Here is a 13,167-nt window from a genome sequence, read left to right as displayed (position 1 = left end):
CAAAGAGGGCGGGAGAGCAAAGAGGGCGGGAGAGCAAAGAGGCCAAGAAGCCGGGAGAGCAAAGAGGCCAAGAAGGCGGGAGAGCAAAGAGGCCAAGAGAGCAAAGAGGCCAAGAAGCCGGGAGAGCAAAGAGGCCAAGAAGGCGGGAGAGCAAAGAGGCCAAGAGAGCAAAGAGTCCAAGAAGCCGGGAGAGCAAAGAGGCCAAGAAGCCGGGAGAGCAAAGAGGCCAAGAAGCCGGGAGAGCAAAGAGGCCAGGAGAGTAAAGAGGCCAAAAAGCCAAGAAGCCGGGAGAGCAAAGAGGCCATGAAGCCGGGAGAGCAAAGAAGCCAGGAGAGCAAAGAGGCCAAGAAGCCGGGAGAGCAAAGAGGCCAAGAAGCCGGGAGAGCAAAGAGTCCAGGAGAGCAAAGAGGCCAGGAGAGCAAAGAGGCCAGGAGAGCAAAGAGGCCAGGAGAGCAAAGAGGCCAGGAGAGCAAAGAGGACAGGAGAGCGGAGAGGCCAAGAGGGCGGAAGAGCAGAGAGGCCAAGAGGGCGGAAGAGCAGAGAGGCCAAGAGGGCGGAAGAGCAGAGAGGCCAATAGGGCGGAAGAGCAGAGAGGCCAAGAGGGCGGAAGAGCAGAGAGGCCAAGAGGGCGGAAGAGCAGAGAGGCCAAGAGGGCGGAAGAGCAGAGAGGCCAAGAGGGCGGAAGAGCAGAGAGGCCAAGAGGGCGGAAGAGCAGAGAGGCCAAGAGGGCGGAAGAGCAGAGAGGCCAAGAGGGCGGAAGAGCAGAGAGGCCAAAAGGGCGGAAGAGCAGAGAGGCCAAGAGGGCGGAAGGGCAGAGAGGCCAAGAGGGCGGAAGAGCAGAGAGGCCAAAGGGGGCGGAAGAGCAGAGAGGCCAAGAGGGCGGGAGAGCAAAGAGGCCAAGAGGCCGGGAGAGCAAAGAGGCCAAGAGGGCGGGAGAGCAAAGAGGCCAAGAGGGCGGGAGAGCAAAGAGGCCAAGAGGGCGGGAGAGCAAAGAGGCCAAGAGGGCGGGAGAGCAAAGAGGCCAAGAGGGTGGGAGAGCAAAGAGGCCAAAAAGCCAAGAAAGCAAAGAGGCCAAAAGGGAGGAGAGCAAAGAGGCCAAGAAAGCAAAGAGCTCAAGAAGCCAAGAAAGCAAAGAGGCCAAAAAGCCAAGAAAGCAAAGAGGCCAAAAGGGAGGAGAGCAAAGAGGCCAAGAGAGCAAAGAGTTCAAGTAGCCAAGAAAGCAAAGAGGCCAAGAAAGCAAAGAGGCCAAAAGGGAGGAGAGCAAAGAGGCCAAGAGAGCAAAGAGTTCAAGAAGCCAAGAAAGCAAAGAGGCCAAAAAGCCAAGAAAGCAAAGAGGCCAAAAAGCCAAGAAAGCAAAGAGGCCAAAAAGCCAAGAAAGCAAAGAGGCCAAAAAGCCAAGAAAGCAAAGAGGCCAAAAAGCCAAGAAAGCAAAGAGGCCAAAAGGGAGGAGAGCAAAGAGGCCAAGAGAGCAAAGAGGCCAAAAAGCCAAGAAAGCAAAGAGGCCAAGAGGGCGGGAGAGCAAAGAGGCCAAGAGGGCGGGAGAGCAAAGAGGCCAAGAGGGCGGGAGAGCAAAGAGGCCAAGAGGGCGGGAGAGCAAAGAGGCCAAGAGGGCGGGAGAGCAAAGAGGCCAAGAGGGCGGGAGAGCAAAGAGGCCAAGAGGGCGGGAGAGCAAAGAGGCCAAAAAGCCAAGAAAGCAAAAAGGCCAAAAGGGAGGAGAGCAAAGAGGCCAAGAAAGCAAAGAGCTCAAGAAGCCAAGAAAGCAAAGAGGCCAAAAAGCCAAGAAAGCAAAGAGGCCAAAAAGCCAAGAAAGCAAAGAGGCCAAAAAGCCAAGAAAGCAAAGAGGCCAAAAGGGAGGAAAGCAAAGAGGCCAAGAGAGCAAAGAGTTCAAGAAGCCAAGAAAGCAAAGAGGCCAAGAAAGCAAAGAGGCCAAAAGGGAGGAGAGCAAAGAGGCCAAGAGAGCAAAGAGTTCAAGAAGCCAAGAAAGCAAAGAGGCCAAAAAGCCAAGAAAGCAAAGAGGCCAAAAAGCCAAGAAAGCAAAGAGGCCAAAAAGCCAAGAAAGCAAAGAGGCCAAAAAGCCAAGAAAGCAAAGAGGCCAAAAAGCCAAGAAAGCAAAGAGGCCAAAAAGCCAAGAAAGCAAAGAGGCCAAAAAGCCAAGAAAGCAAAGAGGCCAAAAAGCCAAGAAAGCAAAGAGGCCAAGAGGGCGGGAGAGCAAAGAGGCCAAGAGGGCGGGAGAGCAAAGAGGCCAAGAGGGCGGGAGAGCAAAGAGGCCAAGAGGGCGGGAGAGCAAAGAGTCCAAGAGGGCGGGGGAGCAAAGAGGCCAAGAGGGCGGGAGAGCAAAGAGGCCAAGAGGGCGGGAGAGCAAAGAGGCCAAGAGGGCGGGAGAGCAAAGAGGCCAAGAGGGCGGGAGAGCAAAGAGGCCAAGAGGGCGGGAGAGCAAAGAGGCCAAGAGGGCGGGAGAGCAAAGAGGCCAAGAGGGCGGGAGAGCAAAGAGGCCAAGAGGGCGGGAGAGCAAAGAGGCCAAGAGGGCGGGAGAGCAAAGAGGCCAAGAGAGCAAAGAGGCCAAGAAGCCAAGAAAGCAAAGAGGCCAAGAAGCCAAGAAAGCAAAGAGGCCAAAAAGCCAAGAAAGCAAAGAGGCCAAAAAGCCAAGAAAGCAAAGAGGCCAAAAAGCCAAGAAAGCAAAGAGGCCAAGAGGGCGGGAGAGCAAAGAGGCCAAGAGGGCGGGAGAGCAAAGGGGCCAAGAGGGCGGGAGAGCAAAGAGGCCAAGAGGGCGGGAGAGCAAAGAGGCCAAGAGGGCGGGAGAGCAAAGAGGCCAAGAGGGCGGGAGAGCAAAGAGGCCAAGAGGGCGGGAGAGCAAAGAGGCCAAGAGGGCGGGAGAGCAAAGAGGCCAAGAGGGCGGGAGAGCAAAGAGGCCAAGAGGGCGGGAGAGCAAAGAGGCCAAGAGAGCGGGAGAGCAAAGAGGCCAAGAGGGCGGGAGAGCAAAGAGGCCAAGAGGGCGGGAGAGCAAAGAGGCCAAGAGGGCGGGAGAGCAAAGAGGCCAAGAGGGCGGGAGAGCAAAGAGGCCAAGAGAGCAAAGAGGCCAAGAAGCCAAGAAAGCAAAGAGGCCAAGAAGCCAAGAAAGCAAAGAGGCCAAAAAGCCAAGAAAGCAAAGAGGCCAAAAAGCCAAGAAAGCAAAGAGGCCAAAAAGCCAAGAAAGCAAAGAGGCCAAAAAGCCAAGAAAGCAAAGAGGCCAAAAGGGAGGAGAGCAAAGAGGCCAAGAGAGCAAAGAGGCCAAAAAGCCAAGAAAGCAAAGAGGCCAAGAGGGCGGGAGAGAAAAGAGGCCAAGAGGGTGGGAGAGCAAAGAGGCCAAGAGGGCGGGAGAGCAAAGAGGCCAAGAGGGCGGGAGAGCAAAGAGGCCAAGAGGGCGGGAGAGCAAAGAGGCCAAGAGGGCGGGAGAGCAAAGAGGCCAAGAGGGCGGGAGAGCAAAGAGGCCAAGAGGGCGGGAGAGCAAAGAGGCCAAGAGAGCGGGAGAGCAAAGAGGCCAAGAGGGCGGGAGAGCAAAGAGGCCAAGAGGGCGGGAGAGCAAAGAGGCCAAGAGGGCGGGAGAGCAAAGAGGCCAAGAGAGCAAAGAGGCCAAGAAGCCATGAAAGCAAAGAGGCCAAGAAGCCAAGAAAGCAAAGAGGCCAAAAAGCCAAGAAAGCAAAGAGGCCAAAAAGCCAAGAAAGCAAAGAGGCCAAAAAGCCAAGAAAGCAAAGAGGCCAAAAAGCCAAGAAAGCAAAGAGGCCAAAAAGCCAAGAAAGCAAAGAGGCCAAAAAGCCAAGAAAGCAAAGAGGCCAAAAAGCCAAGAAAGCAAAGAGGCCAAAAGGGAGGAGAGCAAAGAGGCCAAGAGAGCAAAGAGGCCAAGAGAGCAAAGAGTTCAAGAAGCCAAGAAAGCAAAGAGGCCAAAAGGGAGGAGAGCAAAGAGGCCAAGAGAGCAAAGAGTTCAAGAAGCCAAGAAAGCAAAGAGGCTAAAAAGCCAAGAAAGCAAAGAGGCCAAAAAGCCAAGAAAGCAAAGAGGCCAAAAAGCCATGAAAGCAAAGAGGCCAAAAAGCCAAGAAAGCAAAGAGGCCAAAAAGCCAAGAAAGCAAAGAGGCCAAAAGGGAGGAGAGCAAAGAGACCAAGAGAGCAAAGAGGCCAAAAAGCCAAGAAAGCAAAGAGGCCAAGAGGGCGGGAGAGCAAAGAGGCCAAGAGGGCGGGAGAGCAAAGAGGCGAAGAGGGCGGGAGAGCAAAGAGGCCAAGAGGGCGGGAGAGCAAAGAGGCCAAGAGGGCGGGAGAGCAAAGAGGCCAAGAGGGCGGGAGAGCAAAGAGGCCAAGAGGGCGGGAGAGCAAAGAGGCCAAGAGGGCGGGAGAGCAAAGAGGCCAAGAAGCCAGGAGAGCAAAGTGGCCAAGAAACCAGGAGAACAAAGAGACCAGAAGAGCAAAAAGACCAGAATAACAAAGAGGCCAAGCGGTAGGAAAGCAAAGCGGCCAAGAGGGCGAAGAGCAAAGCAGCCAAGATGGCGAAGAGCAAAGCGGCCAAGATGGCGAAGAGCAATGCGGCCAAGAAGCCGGAAGAGCCAAGAGGCCAAGAGGGCGGGAGAGCAAAGAGGGCGGGAGAGCAAAGAGGGCGGGAGAGCAAAGAGGGCGGGAGAGCAAAGAGGGCGGGAGAGCAAAGAGGGCGGGAGAGCAAAGAGGCCGGGAGAGCAAAGAGGCCGGGAGAGCAAAGAGGCCGGGAGAGCAAAGAGGTCAAGAGGGCGGGAGAGCAAAGAGGTCAAGAGGGCGGGAGAGCAAAGAGGCCAAGAGGGCGGAAGAGCAAAGAGGCCAAGAGGGCGGGAGAGCAAAGAGGCCAAGAGGGCGGGAGAGCAAAGAGGGCGGGAGAGCAAAGAGGGCGGGAGAGCAAAGAGGGCGGGAGAGCAAAGAGGGCGGGAGAGCAAAGAGGGCGGGAAAGCAAAGAGGGCGGGAGAGCAAAGAGGGCGGGAGAGCAAAGAGGGCGGGAAAGCAAAGAGGGCGGGAGAGCAAAGAGGGCGGGCGAGCAAAGAGGGCGGGCGAGCAAAGAGGGCGGGAGAGCAAAGAGGGCGGGAGAGCAAAGAGGGCAGGAGAGCAAAGAGGCCAAGAAGCCGGGAGAGCAAAGAGGCCAAGAAGGCGGGAGAGCAAAGAGGCCAAGAGAGCAAAGAGTCCAAGAAGCCGGGAGAGCAAAGAGGCCAAGAAGCCGGGAGAGCAAAGAGGCCAAGAAGCCGGGAGAGCAAAGAGGCCAGGAGAGTAAAGAGGCCAAAAAGCCAAGAAGCCGGGAGGGCAAAGAGGCCATGAAGCCGGGAGAGCAAAGAAGCCAGGAGAGCAAAGAGGCCAAGAAGCCGGGAGAGCAAAGAGGCCAAGAAACCGGGAGAGCAAAGAGTCCAGGAGAGCAAAGAGGCCAGGAGAGCAAAGAGGCCAGGAGAGCAAAGAGGCCAGGAGAGCAAAGAGGCCAGGAGAGCAAAGAGGACAGGAGAGCGGAGAGGCCAAGAGGGCGGAAGAGCAGAGAGGCCAAGAGGGCGGAAGAGCAGAGAGGCCAATAGGGCGGAAGAGCAGAGAGGCCAAGAGGGTGGAAGAGCAGAGAGGCCAAGAGGGCGGAAGAGCAGAGAGGCCAAGAGGGCGGAAGAGCAGAGAGGCCAAGAGGGCGGAAGAGCAGAGAGGCCAAGAGGGCGGAAGAGCAGAGAGGCCAAGAGGGCGGAAGAGCAGAGAGGCCAAGAGGGCGGAAGAGCAGAGAGGCCAAAAGGGCGGAAGAGCAGAGAGGCCAAGAGGGCGGAAGGGCAGAGAGGCCAAGAGGGCGGAAGAGCAGAGAGGCCAAAAGGGCGGAAGAGCAGAGAGGCCAAGAGGGCGGGAGAGCAAAGAGGCCAAGAGGGCGGGAGAGCAAAGAGGCCAAGAGGGCGGGAGAGCAAAGGGGCCAAGAGGGCGGGAGAGCAAAGAGGCCAAGAGGGCGGGAGAGCAAAGAGGCCAAGAGGGCGGGAGAGCAAAGAGGCCAAGAGGGCGGGAGAGCAAAGAGGCCAAAAAGCCAAGAAAGCAAAGAGGCCAAAAGGGAGGAGAGCAAAGAGGCCAAGAAAGCAAAGAGCTCAAGAAGCCAAGAAAGCAAAGAGGCCAAAAAGCCAAGAAAGCAAAGAGGCCAAAAGGGAGGAGAGCAAAGAGGCCAAGAGAGCAAAGAGTTCAAGAAGCCAAGAAAGCAAAGAGGCCAAGAAAGCAAAGAGGCCAAAAGGGAGGAGAGCAAAGAGGCCAAGAGAGCAAAGAGTTCAAGAAGCCAAGAAAGCAAAGAGGCCTAAAAGCCAAGAAAGCAAAGAGGCCAAAAAGCCAAGAAAGCAAAGAGGCCAAAAAGCCAAGAAAGCAAAGAGGCCAAAAAGCCAAGAAAGCAGAGGCCAAAAAGCCAAGAAAGCAAAGAGGCCAAAAAGCCAAGAAAGCAAAGAGGCCAAAAAGCCAAGAAAGCAAAGAGGCCAAAAAGCCAAGAAAGCAAAGAGGCCAAAAAGCCAAGAAAGCAAAGAGGCCAAAAAGCCAAGAAAGCAGAGGCCAAAAAGCCAAGAAAGTAAAGAGGCCAAAAAGCCAAGAAAGCAAAGAGGCCAAAAAGCCAAGAAAGCAAAGAGGCCAAGAGGGCGGGAGAGCAAAGAGGCTAAGAGGGCGGGAGAGCAAAGAGGCCAAGAGGGCGGGAGAGCAAAGAGGCCAAGAGGGCGGGAGAGCAAAGAGGCCAAGAGGGCGGGAGAGCAAAGAGGCCAAGAGGGCGGGAGAGCAAAGAGGCCAAGAGGGCGGGAGAGCAAAGAGGCCAAGAGGGCGGAAGAGCAGAGAGGCCAAGAGGGCGGAAGAGCAGAGAGGCCAAGAGGGCGGAAGAGCAGAGAGGCCAAGAGGGCGGAAGAGCAGAGAGGCCAAGAGGGCGGAAGAGCAGAGAGGCCAAGAGGGCGGAAGAGCAGAGAGGCCAAGAGGGCGGAAGAGCAGAGAGGCCAAAAGGGCGGAAGAGCAGAGAGGCCAAGAGGGCGGAAGGGCAGAGAGGCCAAGAGGGCGGAAGAGCAGAGAGGCCAAAAGGGCGGAAGAGCAGAGAGGCCAAGAGGGCGGGAGAGCAAAGAGGCCAAGAGGGCGGGAGAGCAAAGAGGCCAAGAGGGCGGGAGAGCAAAGGGGCCAAGAGGGCGGGAGAGCAAAGAGGCCAAGAGGGCGGGAGAGCAAAGAGGCCAAGAGGGCGGGAGAGCAAAGAGGCCAAGAGGGCGGGAGAGCAAAGAGGCCAAAAAGCCAAGAAAGCAAAGAGGCCAAAAGGGAGGAGAGCAAAGAGGCCAAGAAAGCAAAGAGCTCAAGAAGCCAAGAAAGCAAAGAGGCCAAAAAGCCAAGAAAGCAAAGAGGCCAAAAGGGAGGAGAGCAAAGAGGCCAAGAGAGCAAAGAGTTCAAGAAGCCAAGAAAGCAAAGAGGCCAAGAAAGCAAAGAGGCCAAAAGGGAGGAGAGCAAAGAGGCCAAGAGAGCAAAGAGTTCAAGAAGCCAAGAAAGCAAAGAGGCCAAAAAGCCAAGAAAGCAAAGAGGCCAAAAAGCCAAGAAAGCAAAGAGGCCAAAAAGCCAAGAAAGCAAAGAGGCCAAAAAGCCAAGAAAGCAGAGGCCAAAAAGCCAAGAAAGCAAAGAGGCCAAAAAGCCAAGAAAGCAAAGAGGCCAAAAAGCCAAGAAAGCAAAGAGGCCAAAAAGCCAAGAAAGCAAAGAGGCCAAAAAGCCAAGAAAGCAAAGAGGCCAAAAAGCCAAGAAAGCAGAGGCCAAAAAGCCAAGAAAGCAAAGAGGCCAAAAAGCCAAGAAAGCAAAGAGGCCAAAAAGCCAAGAAAGCAAAGAGGCCAAGAGGGCGGGAGAGCAAAGAGGCTAAGAGGGCGGGAGAGCAAAGAGGCCAAGAGGGCGGGAGAGCAAAGAGGCCAAGAGGGCGGGAGAGCAAAGAGGCCAAGAGGGCGGGAGAGCAAAGAGGCCAAGAGGGCGGGAGAGCAAAGAGGCCAAGAGGGCGGGAGAGCAAAGAGGCCAAGAGGGCGGGAGAGCAAAGAGGCCAAGAGGGCGGGAGAGCAAAGAGGCCAAGAGAGCGGGAGAGCAAAGAGGCCAAGAGGGCGGGAGAGCAAAGAGGCCAAGAGGGCGGGAGAGCAAAGTGGCCAAGAGGGCGGGAGAGCAAAGAGGCCAAGAGGGCGGGAGAGCAAAGAGGCCAAGAGGGCGGGAGAGCAAAGAGGCCAAGAGGGCGGGAGAGCAAAGAGGCCAAGAGGGCGGGAGAGCAAAGAGGCCAAGAGGGCGGGAGAGCAAAGAAGCCAAGAGGGCGGGAGAGCAAAGAGGCCAAGAGAGCGGGAGAGCAAAGAGGCCAAGAGGGCGGGAGAGCAAAGAGGCCAAGAGGGCGGGAGAGCAAAGAGGCCAAGAGGGCGGGAGAGCAAAGAGGCCAAGAGGGCGGGAGAGCAAAGAGGCCAAGAGGGCGGGAGAGCAAAGAGGCCAAGAGAGCAAAGAGGCCAAGAAAGCAAAGAGGCCAAGAAGCCAAGAAAGCAAAGAGGCCAAAAAGCCAAGAAAGCAAAGAGGCCAAAAAGCCAAGAAAGCAAAGAGGCCAAAAAGCCAAGAAAGCAAAGAGGCCAAAAAGCCAAGAAAGCAAAGAGGCCAAGAGGGCGGGAGAGCAAAGAGGCCAAGAGGGCGGGAGAGCAAAGAGGCCAAGAGGGCGGGAGAGCAAAGAGGCCAAGAGGGCGGGAGAGCAAAGAGGCCAAGAGGGCGGGAGAGCAAAGAGGCCAAGAGGGCGGGAGAGCAAAGAGGCCAAGAGGGCGGGAGAGCAAAGAGGCCAAGAGGGCGGGAGAGCAAAGAGGCCAAGAGGGCGGGAGAGCAAAGAGGCCAAGAGAGCGGGAGAGCAAAGAGGCCAAGAGGGCGGGAGAGCAAAGAGGCCAAGAGGGCGGGAGAGCAAAGAGGCCAAGAGGGCGGGAGAGCAAAGAGGCCAAGAGGGCGGGAGAGCAAAGAGGCCAAGAGGGCGGGAGAGCAAAGAGGCCAAGAGAGCAAAGAGGCCAAGAAGCCAAGAAAGCAAAGAGGACAAGAAGCCAAGAAAGCAAAGAGGCCAAAAAGCCAAGAAAGCAAAGAGGCCAAAAAGCCAAGAAAGCAAAAAGGCCAAAAAGCCAAGAAAGCAAAGAGGCCAAAAAGCCAAGAAAGCAAAGAGGCCAAAAGGGAGGAGAGCAAAGAGGCCAAGAGAGCAAAGAGGCCAAAAAGCCAAGAAAGCAAAGAGGCCAAGAGGGCGGGAGAGCAAAGAGGCCAAGAGGGCGGGAGAGCAAAGAGGCCAAGAGGGCGGGAGAGCAAAGAGGCCAAGAGGGCGGGAGAGCAAAGAGGCCAAGAGGGCGGGAGAGCAAAGAGGCCAAGAGGGCGGGAGAGCAAAGAGGCCAAGAGGGCGGGAGAGCAAAGAGGCCAAGAGGGCGGGAGAGCAAAGAGGCCAAGAGGGCGGGAGAGCAAAGAGGCCAAGAGAGCGGGAGAGCAAAGAGGCCAAAAGGGCGGGAGAGCAAAGAGGCCAAGATGGCGGGAGAGCAAAGAGGCCAAGAGGGCGGGAGAGCAAAGAGGCCAAGAGAGCAAAGAGGCCAAGAAGCCAAGAAAGCAAAGAGGCCAAGAAGCCAAGAAAGCAAAGAGGCCAAAAAGCCAAGAAAGCAAAGAGGCCAAAAAGCCAAGAAAGCAAAGAGGCCAAAAAGCCAAGAAAGCAAAGAGGCCAAAAAGCCAAGAAAGCAAAGAGGTCAAAAAGCCAAGAAAGCAAAGAGGCCAAAAGGGAGGAGAGCAAAGAGGCCAAGAGAGCAAAGAGGCCAAGAGAGCAAAGAGTTCAAGAAGCCAAGAAAGCAAAGAGGCCAAAAGGGAGGAGAGCAAAGAGGCCAAGAGAGCAAAGAGTTCAAGAAGCCAAGAAAGCAAAGAGGCTAAAAAGCCAAGAAAGCAAAGAGGCCAAAAAGCCAAGAAAGCAAAGAGGCCAAAAAGCCATGAAAGCAAAGAGGCCAAAAAGCCAAGAAAGCAAAGAGGCCAAAAAGCCAAGAAAGCAAAGAGGCCAAGAGGGCGGGAGAGCAAAGAGGCCAAGAGGGCGGGAGAGCAAAGATGCCAAGAGGGCGGGAGAGCAAAGAGGCCAAGAGGGCGGGAGAGCAAAGAGGCCAAGAGGGCGGGAGAGCAAAGAGGCCAAGAAGCCAGGAGAGCAAAGTGGCCAAGAAACCAGGAGAACAAAGAGACCAGAAGAGCAAAAAGACCAGAATAACAAAGAGGCCAAGCGGTAGGAAAGCAAAGCGGCCAAGAGGGCGAAGAGCAAAGCAGCCAAGATGGCGAAGAGCAAAGCGGCCAAGATGGCGAAGAGCAATGCGGCCAAGAAGCCGGAAGAGCCAAGAGGCCAAGAGGGCGGGAGAGCAAAGAGGGCGGGAGAGCAAAGAGGGCGGGAGAGCAAAGAGGGCGGGAGAGCAAAGAGGGCGGGAGAGCAAAGAGGGCGGGAGAGCAAAGAGGCCGGGAGAGCAAAGAGGCCGGGAGAGCAAAGAGGTCAAGAGGGCGGGAGAGCAAAGAGGTCAAGAGGGCGGGAGAGCAAAGAGGCCAAGAGGGCGGAAGAGCAAAGAGGCCAAGAGGGCGGGAGAGCAAAGAGGCCAAGAGGGCGGGAGAGCAAAGAGGGCGGGAGAGCAAAGAGGGCGGGAGAGCAAAGAGGGCGGGAGAGCAAAGAGGGCGGGAGAGCAAAGAGGGCGGGAGAGCAAAGAGGGCGGGAAAGCAAAGAGGGCGGGAGAGCAAAGAGGGCGGGCGAGCAAAGAGGGCGGGCGAGCAAAGAGGGCGGGCGAGCAAAGAGGGCGGGCGAGCAAAGAGGGCGGGAGAGCAAAGAGGGCGGGAGAGCAAAGAGGGCAGGAGAGCAAAGAGGCCAAGAAGCCGGGAGAGCAAAGAGGCCAAGAAGGCGGGAGAGCAAAGAGGCCAAGAGAGCAAAGAGGCCAAGAAGCCGGGAGAGCAAAGAGGCCAAGAAGCCGGGAGAGCAAAGAGGCCAAGAAGCCGGGAGAGCAAAGAGGCCAGGAGAGTAAAGAGGCCAAAAAGCCAAGAAGCCGGGAGAGCAAAGAGGCCATGAAGCCGGGAGAGCAAAGAAGCCAGGAGAGCAAAGAGGCCAAGAAGCCGGGAGAGCAAAGAGGCCAAGAAGCCGGGAGAGCAAAGAGTCCAGGAGAGCAAAGAGGCCAGGAGAGCAAAGAGGCCAGGAGAGCAAAGAGGCCAGGAGAGCAAAGAGGCCAGGAGAGCAAAGAGGACAGGAGAGCGGAGAGGCCAAGAGGGCGGAAGAGCAGAGAGGCCAAGAGGGCGGAAGAGCAGAGAGGCCAATAGGGCGGAAGAGCAGAGAGGCCAAGAGGGCGGAAGAGCAGAAAGGCCAAGAGGGCGGAAGAGCAGAGAGGCCAAGAGGGCGGAAGAGCAGAGAGGCCAAGAGGGCGGAAGAGCAGAGAGGCCAAGAGGGCGGAAGAGCAGAGAGGCCAAGAGGGCGGAAGAGCAGAGAGGCCAAGAGGGCGGAAGAGCAGAGAGGCCAAAAGGGCGGAAGAGCAGAGAGGCCAAGAGGGCGGAAGGGCAGAGAGGCCAAGAGGGCGGAAGAGCAGAGAGGCCAAAAGGGCGGAAGAGCAGAGAGGCCAAGAGGGCGGGAGAGCAAAGAGGCCAAGAGGGCGGGAGAGCAAAGAGGCCAAGAGGGCGGGAGAGCAAAGGGGCCAAGAGGGCGGGAGAGCAAAGAGGCCAAGAGGGCGGGAGAGCAAAGAGGCCAAGAGGGCGGGAGAGCAAAGAGGCCAAGAGGGCGGGAGAGCAAAGAGGCCAAAAAGCCAAGAAAGCAAAGAGGCCAAAAGGGAGGAGAGCAAAGAGGCCAAGAAAGCAAAGAGCTCAAGAAGCCAAGAAAGCAAAGAGGCCAAAAAGCCAAGAAAGCAAAGAGGCCAAAAGGGAGGAGAGCAAAGAGGCCAAGAGAGCAAAGAGTTCAAGAAGCCAAGAAAGCAAAGAGGCCAAGAAAGCAAAGAGGCCAAAAGGGAGGAGAGCAAAGAGGCCAAGAGAGCAAAGAGTTCAAGAAGCCAAGAAAGCAAAGAGGCCAAAAAGCCAAGAAAGCAAAGAGGCCAAAAAGCCAAGAAAGCAAAGAGGCCAAAAAGCCAAGAAAGCAAAGAGGCCAAAAAGCCAAGAAAGCAGAGGCCAAAAAGCCAAGAAAGTAAAGAGGCCAAAAAGCCAAGAAAGCAAAGAGGCCAAAAAGCCAAGAAAGCAAAGAGGCCAAGAGGGCGGGAGAGCAAAGAGGCTAAGAGGGCGGGAGAGCAAAGAGGCCAAGAGGGCGGGAGAGCAAAGAGGCCAAGAGGGCGGGAGAGCAAAGAGGCCAAGAGGGCGGGAGAGCAAAGAGGCCAAGAGGGCGGGAGAGCAAAGAGGCCAAGAGGGCGGGAGAGCAAAGAGGCCAAGAGGGCGGGAGAGCAAAGAGGCCAAGAGGGCGGAAGAGCAGAGAGGCCAAGAGGGCGGAAGAGCAGAGAGGCCAAGAGGGCGGAAGAGCAGAGAGGCCAAGAGGGCGGAAGAGCAGAGAGGCCAAGAGGGCGGAAGAGCAGAGAGGCCAAGAGGGCGGAAGAGCAGAGAGGCCAAGAGGGCGGAAGAGCAGAGAGGCCAAAAGGGCGGAAGAGCAGAGAGGCCAAGAGGGCGGAAGGGCAGAGAGGCCAAGAGGGCGGAAGAGCAGAGAGGCCAAAAGGGCGGAAGAGCAGAGAGGCCAAGAGGGCGGGAGAGCAAAGAGGCCAAGAGGGCGGGAGAGCAAAGAGGCCAAGAGGGCGGGAGAGCAAAGGGGCCAAGAGGGCGGGAGAGCAAAGAGGCCAAGAGGGCGGGAGAGCAAAGAGGCCAAGAGGGCGGGAGAGCAAAGAGGCCAAGAGGGCGGGAGAGCAAAGAGGCCAAAAAGCCAAGAAAGCAAAGAGGCCAAAAGGGAGGAGAGCAAAGAGGCCAAGAAAGCAAAGAGCTCAAGAAGCCAAGAAAGCAAAGAGGCCAAAAAGCCAAGAAAGCAAAGAGGCCAAAAGGGAGGAGAGCAAAGAGGCCAAGAGAGCAAAGAGTTCAAGAAGCCAAGAAAGCAAAGAGGCCAAGAAAGCAAAGAGGCCAAAAGGGAGGAGAGCAAAGAGGCCAAGAGAGCAAAGAGTTCAAGAAGCCAAGAAAGCAAAGAGGCCAAAAAGCCAAGAAAGCAAAGAGGCCAAAAAGCCAAGAAAGCAAAGAGGCCAAAAAGCCAAGAAAGCAAAG

This window comes from Rhinoderma darwinii, chromosome 2 (genome assembly GCF_050947455.1).
Source record: "Rhinoderma darwinii isolate aRhiDar2 chromosome 2, aRhiDar2.hap1, whole genome shotgun sequence".
In the NCBI taxonomy this organism is placed as follows: domain Eukaryota; kingdom Metazoa; phylum Chordata; class Amphibia; order Anura; family Rhinodermatidae; genus Rhinoderma; species Rhinoderma darwinii.
This window is presented reverse-complemented; position numbering follows the sequence as displayed.